The sequence below is a fragment of the Myxocyprinus asiaticus genome, chromosome 18 (assembly GCF_019703515.2).
Source record: "Myxocyprinus asiaticus isolate MX2 ecotype Aquarium Trade chromosome 18, UBuf_Myxa_2, whole genome shotgun sequence".
Taxonomy (NCBI): Eukaryota; Metazoa; Chordata; class Actinopteri; order Cypriniformes; family Catostomidae; genus Myxocyprinus; species Myxocyprinus asiaticus.
In genome coordinates, this window is record NC_059361.1 from 16,456,367 (window position 1) to 16,471,517 (window position 15,151).

General features: G+C 39.5%; 2 pseudogenes; both read left to right on the forward strand.

Moving 5' to 3' along the window:
* Positions 1–3,273: 3,273 nt before the first annotated feature.
* LOC127456371 (uncharacterized) lies at positions 3,274–7,770 on the forward strand (annotated as a pseudogene).
* Positions 7,771–9,186: 1,416 nt separating this feature from the next.
* LOC127455850 (extracellular calcium-sensing receptor-like) lies at positions 9,187–13,408 on the forward strand (annotated as a pseudogene).
* Positions 13,409–15,151: the final 1,743 nt, after the last annotated feature.

Here is a 15,151-nt window from a genome sequence, read left to right on the forward strand (position 1 = left end):
CCACAATTTCACAGCACCTGGAGCGATTAGAAAGGGTGCTGAGCCAATTGAAACGGGAAGGGCTTAAAGGCAAGTTGGAGAAATGTGCCTTCTTTAAGCAGGAGTTTGGCTATTTGGGACATGTGATTTCCAGCTATGGCGTCTCCACTGATCCAGGGAAGATTGAGGCTGTGGCCATGTGGCAGCGTCCAAGCCATGTGTCGGAGCTGTGATCGTTCTTGGGCTTTGCCAGCTATTATCGTAATTTTGTGGAGGGTTTTGCTAAGCTGGCAGCACCTCTGCATGAGCTAGTGGCTGAATTAGCTGGTAAAAAGTCTTGGAAAGAGGCTGGATGGGACTTTGCTGTGGCTTGGATAGAAACCTGTGAGCAAAGCTTTGAGGGACTGAAAGCTAAACTTACCTCCACTCCAGTATTGGCTTATGCCAACTTCGCACTACCATTTAATTTGGAAGTAGATGCCAGCCATAGTGGATTGGGGGCAGTAATGTCACAGGAATGGTAAACTAAGGTCCGGCATATAGCGTATGCGATCCGGGGCCTTCGCCCTTCTGAACGTAATATGCTCAATTATAGCTCTATGAAACTAGAGTTTTTGGCATTGAAATGGGCTTTTACGGTTCTTTGATGCATCAAGCGCTATCTACCCCTGCTCTGACTCTGCAACACAATTGGGATCATCTGGTGGAGAGGGATGGTGTATTGCCTCTTCGGACCTTTTGGCCTAATGGGGGTGAGGAGGTCTTTAAAGTAGTTTTACCAGCATTGTTGAAGTGAGACGTACTCACCCAGTTGCACCAAGACCGTGGGCATCAGGGGATAGAGCGGATGACCGAACTGGTCCGCCAATGCTGCTTTTGGCCAGGAATGGCTGCTGAGGTGAAGTTCTGGTGTCAAGAGTGCAAGAGGTGTCAAGTGGCCAAGGATACTAACCTTGTCGTTCCTAGTTTCATGGGACATCTTTTGGCTGCATGGCCTAATGAGATTTTAGCCATGGACTTTACCATTCTGGAGCCTTCACACAATGGCCTGGAAAATGTGCTGATTATGACGGACATTTTTAGCAAGTTTACGTTAGCTATACCTACTCAGGACCAGAGGGCCTCTACTGTGGCCCAGGTTCTTGTGACAGAGTGGTTTTGTAAGTTCAGGGTGCCTAGTCGTCTCCATTTCGATCACACCTTACCATCCTGCTGGCAACGGACAATGTGAGCATTTTAATAGGACAATGTATAATCTGCTGCGTACTCTACCTGTTTCAAGAAAGAGAGACTGGGCCTTCTGCCTTCCTCAGTTTTTTGTTACAGCACTACTCCACATCAGTCGACTGGTGAGTCTCCACACTTATGTTTGGCCAAGATCCCCAGTTACCAGTGGACTTCTTGTTGGGCAGAGTGTGAGAGTCTAAGGCTAGCACTGTACACGACTGGGTTCGAGAGCATCAGGCCTGACTTCAGGTTGCATTTGAGGGTGCTAGAGAGTGACTGACCAGTGTGGCCTCATGCCACAAGGAATATTATGACCAGAGGGTGAAGGAGGTTCCACTGCATGAGGGCGAGCGAGTGTACTTGCGTAATCTTGGAGTAAAGGGCCATCATAAAATTCAAGATCTTTGGAGCTCTGTTGTGTATCAGGTACTTAAGTTGCCTAAAGAGAGAGGAGTCTTGTATACCATTGCACTTGTGAATGAACTTGGGAAGATTCTACATGTACATCGGATGATGCTGAAGGCCCAATTGCAGCCAGAGTCCCAGGACATTCCTCAGGGTAACCCTTCGGGGACTGTTATGCCACTCCAGGAAGATGTTAACGATGACTTGTGGCTTCTAGTGTCTACTGGCCCAGATGTTTCTGGTACAAGTTCCATCCCTATGAAATCTTCCTCCTTTGGCAACCCTTCAGCTTTGGCAGCAGAGGTTCCAGTTTTGCCCATGGCCACCCCAGTTGTCCAGGAGTTGAGGCTGTTGACCCCTCCTGCTGCTCTGCCTGGCCCTCCAGTTCCAAATTTACATGCTGCAACCCAAGCACCTGTACGACGGACTGCGCGCACCACAGCAGGGCAGCATTCCAATTTGTATCATCTCCCCCAGGGAGCACTGGGGGTTGCTAGTGGGACTGTCAGTTCTCTTAGGCCTGTGTCTCAGGTAGTTTCTGCTTTGTTTAGGCCCTGGAATTAGCTTTACATTTTTTTTAATGGGTTATGTTAACTCTTTCTCCAATTTTAAGCCAGGGCGATGGTGAGAAATGGGGGGGGGGGGGGTAGATTGTGGTGGTGTGGGATGGGTTTCCCTTTCGTTTGGTTACTACCCCGTTTCTGTGAATGAGAGATTGGGATAATTAGTGCCTGTGTATTTAAATGCTTGGGCAGGAAGCATTAGAACGTAGGCTTTGTTACACCCATCCCTCTTCCGGTTTCCAGTGTTACGATAGCTGAGGTTGGTGGCTGTTGGTTATGGGCAGTATTGCTTGTTTTATGCCTATAGTATTTTTTTTAATTTTTTTTTTTACTTTTTTTTTGTTTGTTTTTTTTTTTTTTTGCATTACATTGCTGTAGCCGTTACGGTCAAATCTCCTGTGAGCTGCGTCGAGCACTCGCTGAAAGCTTTTAGGTACGAAGGCTATTGAGATGTTGTGTTTCTTTGTTTGGTCTTGTTTTTCTTATTTTGGCATTCTAATGTTCTGATGTTCATTTATCTTTGGATTTGAGTATGTATGATTAGATATTGCTTTATATTATTTGATTTGAGTGTTTTTGTTTTGATAATTGTTTTGTTTTGCAGTCTTTCGTGGTTCGTTCGGCGGTTAACTGTGGGTACGTTTTTTTTATTTTTTTTTTTTTATTATGATTGCGTTTTCATTTGTTTATTTCCTGTTTTGAGGATTTTGGTTTGATTAGGGTGCACCGGGATGTTCAGGCTGAGCCTTGGTGTGCCTGACTTCCATGGGTTTTTCTTTTTCCTGTTTCTTGTGTGGGGTTTTTTGTTATTTGTAGCATGTCTTCCATTAAAGGTCATGCACACTACCGTGTAACCTGGTTTACTGCCAGCGAGGTAGGACGCCGTTGCTTTTTTTAATTACCAACCTATGTCGTTGTTTTGTCTTTTTTTTTTTGTTTTGTTTTTTTGTTTGAGTGATCAGTTGGTTATGTTATTCGTATATGGCCCTAATATTCTTTTTTCCTAAGTTTGTGCCAAGGCTAAGTGTGCTGAGGGGGAGACTAGTCACCTGGGTGGAACACACGGTTGTGAGTTTGGAGCACCAGGGTTTGAACACCTCTTCTTATTGTTTGCTATGCACACATGTTTGTTTGAGAGCACGATTTCTTTCAGCTAGTTTGCCAACCCCAAGGTAAGTCTTAGCCTTGCTGTTTCTTCTCTTCATTTTTTTTTTTGTATGTATCTCTAAGTGGGGATTTGGGTTGTTGAGATGGGTTTCCGGCTTTTGTTAGTCTCTGTATTATGTATGGCGAAATGTCCCTTTTTAAGCTTGTGAGTTTTTAACATTATTTTTATAATAAATTTGTTAGTGGACATTGGTATGATGACTATTGCTTAATTCTCTCTTTTAGCATTTTCTCTGTCTTTTCATAGGCCTCTGTCTTTTCATTGAACCACCGAAACTGTGTTCCTTTACTGTGTATTTCCTTGGGTGAAATTCCCAGGGTGGCGTAGTCATTGTCATTTATAGTTTAACTGTATAGAAAGTACCGCAGTGGTCACATTTTTCAAAGAATCTAGTGGCCAAGTGGATGAAACGCCTATTGAGATTACAGTCACCTCATTATCACCACCCCAGTCCCTTCCTGAACAGCCAGTTTCTTACACTCCTGCAAATTCTGACTGGCCCAATATGTTCCAGGTTCCTTGGAACCGCATGCCTGCAACCCTTCATGCAGCATTCAATAAGCAGAGGGCTCCACTTGGACCAAGGAGAGAGTTTGTAAAAATTGTTGTGACAGCCATGAGAGAACATTGCCCAAACCCAAACTTAGCCGACTGCAGGGAAGTGGCAAGAAACATTGTGTCTACATATCCCTTGACATTTGGAGACTTTTCTGAGGAGGGGAACAACTGGGAAAAGGCTTCAGTTCCCTACAAAGTTAGCTGAAAACTAGGGTAGAACATGTAAATAGAGACAAATGTTGCAAACAGGATTCGTCAACCAAAAAATACAACAGCAGAAAAAGAAAAGAACAGCTGCACAATGAAAAAGTTAGATGTAAAGTGGACCGTTACGGATGCATTAATTGTGTGGCAGAACGAGGTAATTGGTCAAATTATTGAGTGACGTTGGTGACCTCCTATCAGCGGGGGTTGCCACCTATTTAGAGCCAGTTGGCTGTAGCTTGGGTGCGTCACGTCCTACTTCCCCACTACTTCCTGGTTTCCAATGGTAGCGGAAGGTATGTGCTGTTGTGATTAGCAAGTAGCAGTTTGGCTAAAAATAACTTTATTGCTGTAGTATTAATGATTTGCTCTGTTAATGTTAGAGTTTGGAATCCCTTGTACTTTCATGAGCGTGTTTCGGCGACTGCTCACCTCTCAGGTACGTTTTAAGTTGTCTTTGTATTGGGCCATGGTGTAGGTTTTTTATTTATTATTATTTTTTTTTTTTAATTTTAATTTTTTTTTTTTTTTCTCATGGGGCATAGTGATTTGTTTATACTTCCAGTAGTGTGTGATTCCAAGTACACCTGTGAATCAGTGGTGTGGATATTTTCTGGGAACATTTACCAGTGAAGAATTACATTGTCCGGTAAGTGCTCTTGGCTTTTCTATTGGGGTCGAGGCATTAGCGGGTGTGTGTGTGTGTGTGTGTGTGTGTGTGTGTGTGTGTGTGTGTGTGTGAGTGATTTGGATTTGTTTAATCATTTTATTTGTTAAATTGTTTGGTGTGTGTGTGTGTGTGTAGCAAATGTGGTTTTCATGTGTGCCTAACCTGTCATTCTGCCACGTAATATTTCTGGTTCACAGTTTCCTTTCCCTCTCATTTATGGGATGGCTGTATATTTAATTCTGTACTGAACCATTTGAGTCTTGAAAATCTATTCATGGTGTGTTTGGTTTGTTTTAACTGGGGTCCCTAGCAGAAAGGCTTTCTCTCCTGCCTGTGGTGGCGTTTCCTCTCCTCGTGTGCTGTGTAACACTATCTCGAGTCTTTTTGCTGTGGGATATAAGCGCACGGGTGTGTGTTTGTGTGTGTGTTTTGTGTTTGTTTTTTTTTGTGGAATATTCATTTTCTTTTGTTTGAAAGAGGATAGCTCTTTTTATATGTATTTATATGCAGTTGCTCTTCCTGGATCCCTTGTTGGATTTTGATGTGTCAAGGCCTAGAAAACTTATCAGTGAATGAGTGTGAATCTTAGTGTGTATTTTTTTGCATTGTACAAATAAAGTGTAATTATTTTTCTATGTGATCCATGTCTCTTGCCTTCTTTATAGAAACAAACCTGTGTGACCTAGTTTGAATTCTGGGTTTTCTTTAATATTTCCCTGGGTGCAATTCCTGGGGTGGTTTAGTCAAATTGCAATGGTTTAAGATCAATATTTATGTCATAAACCCGCACCTCCACCTCGCCACATTTGGCAACCTACATCCATGCCAGATGGAGAGACATCAGATTCTCTTGAAGAGAAAAGTTGTAGTGGAAATGTTTCAGTCTGGAGGCCCAAGGTCTACAGAGTTGTCTGATGTGGATGACTTGATGCAGCAGACTTATATTTATCAGGGCCACATGATTAACTCATGCCCCCCTCCTGCCATCAGTGAAATAGAACTTCAGTAGTCATTCCTGTTAACCAAAAGACGCTTCTGCAAGCACTTCGAAACCCTGACTGGGATTGACATCAGCAGTGGCCTCAGTGAATCCCTGATTGGCAAAAGCAATAGGATTGTGAACTTCTTCCAAAGACAGAGACTGAAATGGAATGGAGAGATTCAGGCTCTCCTAAAAGAGATTGATGACACCACAACATCAATGACAAGAGTGCCATATCAGCCATCCTGGTGATTTATGAAATACTTCCAGGAAAAAGAAAACTCTCTCCATCTTAGCAGATGTAAGTAATTATGATGTTACAGTGCTAGTAAATACTTAATAAATGTAAAGTGTTATTTTTAGGTTATTTGTATATTCAATTCATTTAAAGAAACACCCTCAGCTTTAGTGATCATGTTAAAATGAATTCAGCATGCTCTTTTCTTTCTGAGCAGTAAAGCAAATGGCTGAGGTGGCTCTCTTAGTAGTGTTACAAGTTTGTGAAAAAGTTAATGGAATGGTAAACCAAAAAAATGAAAATTGTCATTTACTCACCCTCATGACATTGGATCCAAACCTGTAGGACTTTTGTTTATCTTCTGAACACAAATGAAGATATTTGAAGAAAGCTGTCAGCTGTTTGTGTTCATATCATGAAGGGTAATGGGGAGTGAAACTTTGATACTCCAAAAAAGATACAAAAGTATCATCGGTGTAATCCATGTCACTCATGTGGTTTAATCCAAGTCTTCTTAAGCAATTTAATTCCTTTAGGTGCAATAAAAAACAATTTAGTGTTTATTAGCAAATTATAATCACGCTCTACTCTCTAATGCATTGTTTAAACTTTATTGTTTTTTTTATTGCATGCAAAAGAATTTAATTGCTTATGAAGACTAGAAATAAACCACACGAGTCACATGGATTACACTGACATTATTATTATAGGGTCATGAACGGCTGAAAACTTTATTCAAATATCTTCATTTGTGTTCTGAAGATGAACAAAAGTCATACGGGTTTGAAACAATATGAGGGAGAGTAAATGATGACAGATTTTTAATTTTTGGGTGGACTATCCCTTTAATGCACTTATTTTAATAATTATATCAAACCAACAAGACAGTCATTTTAAGGAGAACTGAGATTACTCCATCATGAGATACTGCCTGAATTAAAACATCTGAGTAATCTTACTATTTTTTGGTTTTCAAGGAAACTTCCAAGATGTCTATAGAAAATGAGCTAAACCTACCAGCCACACCAAGGCTTATGCATGGTAAGTAGAATTTATATAATAAAATGTATATGCTCCTTTGCACTTGTATTTACGGTGAATTTTCATATTTCAGGAGATACACTTCTAGCATTATCCAAGTGGTTGGTCAGCATTGAGGGAAAAGTCACACATTGCGTGGACAACCAGCTGGATTTTGCTGCAACGCTCTGTTCTTTGGGTGCTTCTATGTTTTTAATATAGAGTACCAGGAGGCAGCCAGTGCCACACTAGAGCCCATTCAAAGGTGAGTGTTGAGAACATTTTTATGTCCAACCATGGGTTTATTTGAATAGCCACTATTCCAATACTTTCACCCGGTGAACAAGTACTGTTTTGACACATTTTGGCACTGTTTGTAGTAGGATATATAAGACACTCTTTCCTCCAGTAACTATGCTTCCTCTCTCTCACATTCTCCATATACTTTGCTTCCCCATCTGCTTTTTTCTTTCTTCCTATCTTTCTTGTTTTTTTATTGGGTTTTTTATGTCCATTTGTTGTACTTCTCATAAAACTGGAACTGTGTTTGAGTTGTTACTGACTGACAAAATTCTAAAATTGATGATTTGATGGTCAGGTTCTTTGAAGGGATTAATCCTGAGGGTACGAAATGTGCTTCGAAAGCAGGAACTATAGCCACAAAACCGGGTCAGCTGTTAAAAGAAAGGGCCAAAGCTTTAATCCACATGTCTATACATTTGGCTCACCAAAGTTGAGTGGAAAACATCTAATTAAGTGCAAGCAGTAGCAAACTTCAAGGGATATTCCCCCCAAAAATGAAAATTGTCATCAGTTACTCACCCTCAAGTCGTTTCAAACCTGTATGACTTGTTCATCTTTGTAACACAAATGAAGATATTTGAAGAATATTTTCAGCTGTTTTTGTCCGTATAATGAAAGTCAATGGTGACCGATTTTTCTTTTTTGGTTGGACTATCCTTTTAAGGTTTGTTTTTTGGTTATATGATGTTATTATATTGGCCATTCAATTGGAGATATGTTTAATGAATTACTTGAAGTCAAACAGTGGCAACGTTATGTTAATTTTTGTGTAATATTATTGTTATGATTTGAATTTTCTGAATTATTTTACATGTGTGTGTGTGTATATATGTGTGCCACAGTAATATATATTTTTATGAACATTTAAAATGCTTGCCCTTTTTTAAAAGGAAATGACAAACTGTGAAGATTAATTTTTAAAGTATTTTTTTTATGGTATAAGACAATGACTACTGTTGTGTATACAGTATTATACCGTGAGAGGTTGCATTATAGTGCACTGTAGTAGTAAAATTACCGTATTTAACTGGCAACACTGTTGCCAGTTAGTCACTGTAGTAGTTAAATTACAGTAACTACCTTTTTTATTGGTATTTCTTCACCTGTTGTTGTAAAGTGATTTAAGTCACTGCAAAGGGGCCAGTGGAAGAAGTTGGAGAGAGTAAAATGTTTGGATTTGGTATTATTTTTGGATCTTCATTATTTTAAATATTTTCCATTTCGTTTGAAGTATAATTTGCATTTAGAAATATTTTTGGTTTAATTTTTTCATATTTCAATAAATTACATTTTTCAAATTCAAACTCGACCGGTAGAAGTGCGTACCAATAAAATCAATGTTAATACTAGCCATGATTTGTGTCAGTAGATGAAAATTATTAATAATACTTACATTCTCTATAATTTAACGTCTACATCCGTATCCTGAACCATATTTTCCATGCGTATAAAGCGTGTCACAAAAATGCAGCTAATGCAGGAAATAATGTAAGTCCATTCTTCTAATTCATTGCATACAGTCCATTTACGTTCATTACCAACTTATGAATGTGCTCTCTTTGTTTATATTGCTGGTGCTTGAGGGAATTTACTATATAATATGACGCAGATTTGAAATGTTTTCTTTATAAATTTGTTTTATTTTTCAGTCTTATATTTATAATGGTACCATGGGGATTTAAAATGATCAATTTAAATGTGTAATGTCTTTCTATGGAAGTATATTAAATGCTCTTGTCTATAGCTTACATTTTTCTGTTATACATACAGTATACAGGATTACATTGATTTCTCCAATATATATAATATAGATAGATAGATAGATAGATAGATAGATAGATAGATAGATAGATAGATAGATAGATAAGCTATTTCTCAACCTGCTCTTGTCTAAGTAATCGAAAGATGTTATCGACATTTTTCAGAGTGGTCCCCAATGACGATTTCCAGGTCAAAGCTCTCGCACAACTCTTGAAGTTTGGCTGGACATGGATGTGTGTGTGGTCACTGAAGATCATGACTATGGCAGGTTTGCTTTACAGGGCATAAAGCGAGAAATTGAAAACATTGACATTTGTTTGGCTTATCATGAAATGATCCCTAAAGTCTATAGCTGAGAACTGGTCCTTAAGATTCTGAAAGTAGTCAAACAATCCACAGCTAAGGTAGTTGTTTTTTCTCGAGAAGGTGAATTTTATCCTTATTCTTTTTATATTTTATGCTTCAAAATATCACAGGAATTCAATGGATTGCAAGTGAGGCTTGGGTTACAGCCTCAGTATTGGCAGAAACATATCCATTCTTAGAGGGCACAGTTGGGTTTGCAATCCGTCAAGGACATATTCCAGGTCTGAAGGATTATCTCAAAACAGTGAACCCACAAATGTACCCATCTAACCCTCAAGTTCAGGAGCTGTGGGAGGCTCTATATGGCTGCTCTCCCACTTCCACCAGCTTGAAGAGTCGTCTGCCCTCCTGCACAGGGAAGGAAACCCTCAGAAAAGAGCACTCTGCCTACATGAATACTTCCAGCCCTCGAGTGACCTATAATGTGTATAAAGCAGTGTATGCCTTTGCTCATTCTCTGCATAATCTGTATACCTGGAAATTGTCCGTTTAAAAATGTCTCATGTGCAGACCTCCACAACGTGTTTCCATGGCAGGTAAAACTACCACAGGGTTTGATGAGAATCGATGATCACACAGAATTGTAATGTATATGATGTAGTGTTCTGTATCATCTAAATTTCACCAACAAATTTAATCTACCCCTTTCTCCATTTCTTTCTTGCTTTGTATTTATTTTGTTGTTGTTTTTACTCAAAATCTTCAGCATTATTTACAGGAAGTCTCTGTCTGTTTCTGGAGAAGTTAACTTTGATGCTAAGGGAGACTCAGTGCCATCATATGATCTGATAAACTGGCAAAGACATTCAAATGGAGATATTATGTTTGTTAAAGTGGGCTTTCATGATGGTGCTCAGCATACTGTGAGAGAGCTGGTGTTTGATGACAGGCCATCATGTGGTCTAACCAACAGAGCAAGGCAAGGTGTTGACTGTGTACTTCACTGCCATCCATTGCTCTTTGAAAATTAGTGGCATGATGACATCATTGAGACCTCGACAGCATAATAGCATTGTATACTGTATAACAAAAAACATCTAAGTGGCATATAACTGCACTATAAATGAAGAAAATCTTAAATACATAGTCTCAATTTTGTGACATGTTTTTTCTCGGTATCATTTAAAAGTCATTTGCAGCCAATGCATTTATTTTCTAATTCCTTTCTATGGACTGACTGATCAATTTTGATATAAGTATCAGTGTCTGTGTGCAGTAACGGTATTTAGGAAGGCTGTCCGTCATGGGGAGCCTCTGTGCTGCTTTTACCGTGTTCAATGTGATATTGGCGAGATCAGTAATCAGACAGGTGACGGTACCTAACTGTATGTTTTCTTATGGACAAGTAAATATAAAGACTCCCTTAACTATTTGTTCATGCTGTCAGTATTGAATTTGTTTCCATGTCTAATTATTTCCCCCTTATACTCACTCTGATTTGGTTATTTATTATTATTTTAGATTCAATAGATTGTCTGTCATGTCCTGAAGATTATTGGTCCAATGCAAACTGAACAATGTGTATCCCGAAGCTAGTTGAGAATCTCTCATATGATGCAATGGGAATCACGCTGACTTTGATAGCTATAGTTGGAGCCTTTCTGACTAACACAGTGCTGCTGATTTTTCTGTATAACAAAGGAACCCCTATAGTTTGTGTGAATACTTCAGAACTCAGTTTCTTCATCCTGTTGTCCTTGACTTTGTTTTCTGTGTACTCTGGTGTTTATTGGGGAACCAAAATCCTGGTCATGTATGCTGTGACATACTGCCTTCAGCATCACTTTCTCACTTTGCATCTCCTGCATCCTGGGCAAGACTTTAGTGGTGCTGGCAGTTTTCACAGCTACCTGACCTGGAAACAATATCATGAAATGTTTGGGCCCCACACAGCAGAGAATCATTATCTTTAGCTGTACTTTAGTCCAGATGGTGATATGTACTGCTTGGCTTGAAGCATCACCACATTTCCCCTATAGAAACACAAAATATCAACAGTCCAAGATCATTCTGGATTGCAGTGTAGGCTCTGATCTGGCCTTCTGGTGTGTGCTGGGATGTTTTGGCCTCTTGGCCTGTGTTTGCTTCTTTCTGGCTTTTTTGGCTCGAAAGTTGCCAGACAGTTTTAATGAGGCCAAGTATATCACCTTCAGCATGCTTATATTTTGTACGGTGTGGCTGGCATTTGCATACACTGCATCCGGAAAGTATTCACAGCGCTTCACTTTTTCCACATTTTATGTTACAGCCTTGGACAAAATGGATTAAATTCATTATTTTCCTCAAAATTCTACAAACAATACCCCATAATGACAACGTGAAAGAGTTTGTTTGAAATCTTTGCAAATTTATTAAAAATAAAAAACAAAAATCACATGTACATAAGTTTTCACAGCCTTTACCATGACACTCAAAATTGAGCTCAGGTGCATCCTGTTTCCACTGATCATCCTTGATGTTTATACAACTTGATTGGAGTCCACCTGTGGTAAATTCAGTTGATTGGACATGATTTGGAAAGGCACACACCTGTCTATACAAGGTCCCACAGTTAACAGTGCATGTCAGAGCACAAACCAAGCCATGAAGTCCAAGGAATTGTCTGTAGACCTCCGAGACAGGATTGTATCGAGGCACAGATCTGGGGAAGGGTACCGAGAAATTTCTGCAGCATTGAAGGTCCCAATGAGCACAGTGGTCTCCATCATCCGTAAATGGAAGAAGTTTGGAACCACCAGGACTCTTCCTAGAGCTGGCTGCCTGGCCAAACTTGGCGATCGGGGGAGAAGGGCCTTAGTCAGGGAGGTGACCAAGAACCCGATGGACCCGACAGAGCTCCAGCATTTCTCTGTGGAGAGAGGAGAATCTTCCAGAAGAACAACCATCTCTGCAGCACTCCACCAATCAGGCTTGTATGGTAGAGTGGCCAGACGGAAGCCACTCCTCAGTAAAAGGCACATGATAGCCCACCTGGAGTTTGCCAAAAGGCACCTGAAGGACTCTCAGACCATGAGAAACAAAGATTGAACTCTTTGGCCTGAATGGCAAGCGTCATGTCTGGAGGAAACCAGGTACCGCTCATCACCTGGCCAATACCATCCCTACAGTGAAGCATGGTGGTGGCAGCATCTTGCTGTGGGGATGTTTTCAGCGGCAGGAACTGGGAGACTAGTCAGGATCGAGGGAAAGATGAATGCAGCAATGTGCAGAGACATCCTTGATGAAAACCTGCTCCAGAGTGCTCTGGACCTCAGACTGGAGCGAAGGTTCATCTTCCAACAGGACAACGACCCTAAGCACACAGCCAAGATAACAAAGGAGTGGCTACGGGACAACTCTGTGAATGTCCTTGAGTGGCCCAGCCAGAGCCCAGACTTGAATCCGATTGAATATCTCTGGAGAGATCTGAAAATGGCTGTGCACCGACACTCCCCATCCAACCTGATGGAGCTTGAGAGGTCCTGCAAAGAAGAATGGGAGAAACTGCCCAAAAATAGGTGTGCCAAGCTTGTAGCATCATACTCAAAAAGACTTGAGGCTGTAACTGATGCCATAAGTGCTTCAACAAAGTATTGAGCAAAGGCTGTGAATACTTATGTGCATGTGATTTTATTCTATTTATTTATTTATTTCGTTTTTCATTTTTAATAAATTTGCAAAGATTTCAAACAAACTTCTTTCACGTTGTTATTATGGGGTATTGTTTGTAGAATGTTGAGGTGAAAATAATGAATTTAATCCATTTTGGAATAAGGCTGTAACATAACAAAATGTGGAAAAAGTGAAGCGCTGTGAATACTTTCTGGATGCACTGTATATCAGTTCACCTGATAACTTTACAACTGCTGTGGACATTTTTGCCATTTTGGCGGCCACCTCTACTTATTTGCCCCGAAATGTTACATTATTTTACTAAAGCCTGAAGAACACCAAACAACATTTAATGGGAAAAGTTATAAAATAAAATAATTCTCTTATAACAAATTATTTCACTTTCACTGTTAAATGAAGCTCCATTTTTCTAATTTTTCAGAACCTTCTTATATGGATAACAGATACATAACAGATATTTATATGGAGTAAATGGATGTAATATGTTTTTTTTTTTTTTTTTTTTTTTTTTTTTTTTTTTGGAGGGGGAATACCATGCATAAAATGTCCCTACTACATGACAGATTTCTCTGAAATAGGTAATAGCTATCCTGAGACACCACACCTGTCTCAGTTGTCCTGTTATGGCTAATATATCTTTTCAGGGCAGGCTTTTGTAGATGTGATTGAAATTAGCAATATGACAGAAGTTGATTAAACTAAAATCGCTAGCAGCACCTTCCATACAAAAAAGTATTCGGACACTTTCTGGTTGTAAAATTGTATTAAGTGATGTGAAAATACTGCTGTGTTTAATCTGCTAGGGGCACCTCTGTGAACTTGAGTGTGATTTCATACATCCACTATAACTTGCCATGGGACCAGTTAATTAATGTAATTGCAAAAATTACTAAGAAAATGGAAGTTAGAAAAGGTCTAGCATCATTTGTTTGCAGATGCAACTTGTCTTATGCAATTAAATTAATTATAAAGTATGGCTTAAGTGTACAAATAATTTTTGGGGCTATTGAATGTGATAATGATTACAATGTATGTAGTCAATGGTTCTGTCCTACTGTTGAAAAAAAGTAATAAAATAGTCTTTCTATATGTCAAATATATCTGTGGATTTAGAATTTTGGCAAAATTGTGCAGGCCTTTGTTTAACCTGTGTATGAAATATGAGCTTATTCTGGCCAACACATGTAGACAAAGAGACCGTCTGACTGATGTAAATTGACCAACCAGTTTTATTTTTACATTTTGTTAGGCAAATTCAGTTATGACCTTTCCCTCCTAAAAACTCATTGTAGCAGCCCATTGCTTTATAAACACTGCTTTGTTTCTGGACTTATAAAAAATTGTGCACATGCCATCCAGCCAATCAGATTAGTACTGGCAATTTGAGATAGCTCTTGCTACAGTAGTTTTGTATGCAATATGCATTAGATGATCAGTGACAGGATCATGGGCAGTCTGTGGCCTGCCATTTGAGGCTAAGACTATACTTAATGGATTCTGCTAAATGAACAGTTTTTAGCCAGGGATCGTAATAGTTGTTCCTTACTGTGCGTTGTGATGCAGGTAGTTTACCATGTATCTCCTTTTCAGATTCCAAATAGGTTGTTGGCACTGTATTAAACTTTGGCCTCTAGTTTGTGGCCAGTAGCGGCTCATGACCTCAGATATAGGTTCTTGGTATATATCAGTTCTTGGTTATTTGATTGCTTGGTTATATGTTTAAAAGTGTTAAACATAACACAGACCTAAAGCTAATGTTGAACTATTTTCTTGACAGACAGATTTCAGAACTTAAAATTCACAATTACGGTAATAATATTACAATTTGATAAACTAAACATACAATGCATTTAGGGAATGAAATTAGCACATGCAAATTGCGGGAACTTTTTGTGCAGTCATTTACCCGCAATTGTGGCGGGCGACCTGTAAGATGTCTTGGAGTGATTATATGAAAAGCTTTTAGACACACTGACTCGCATTTAAACAAACACACCTGATTATATTTTGAAGAACAGACTGAAGAAAAGCCATTGGTGCGCATGTCTGATTCGCTGTGTTTTCAGAGGTTCAGTGGCACTTCTCCCGGAACATG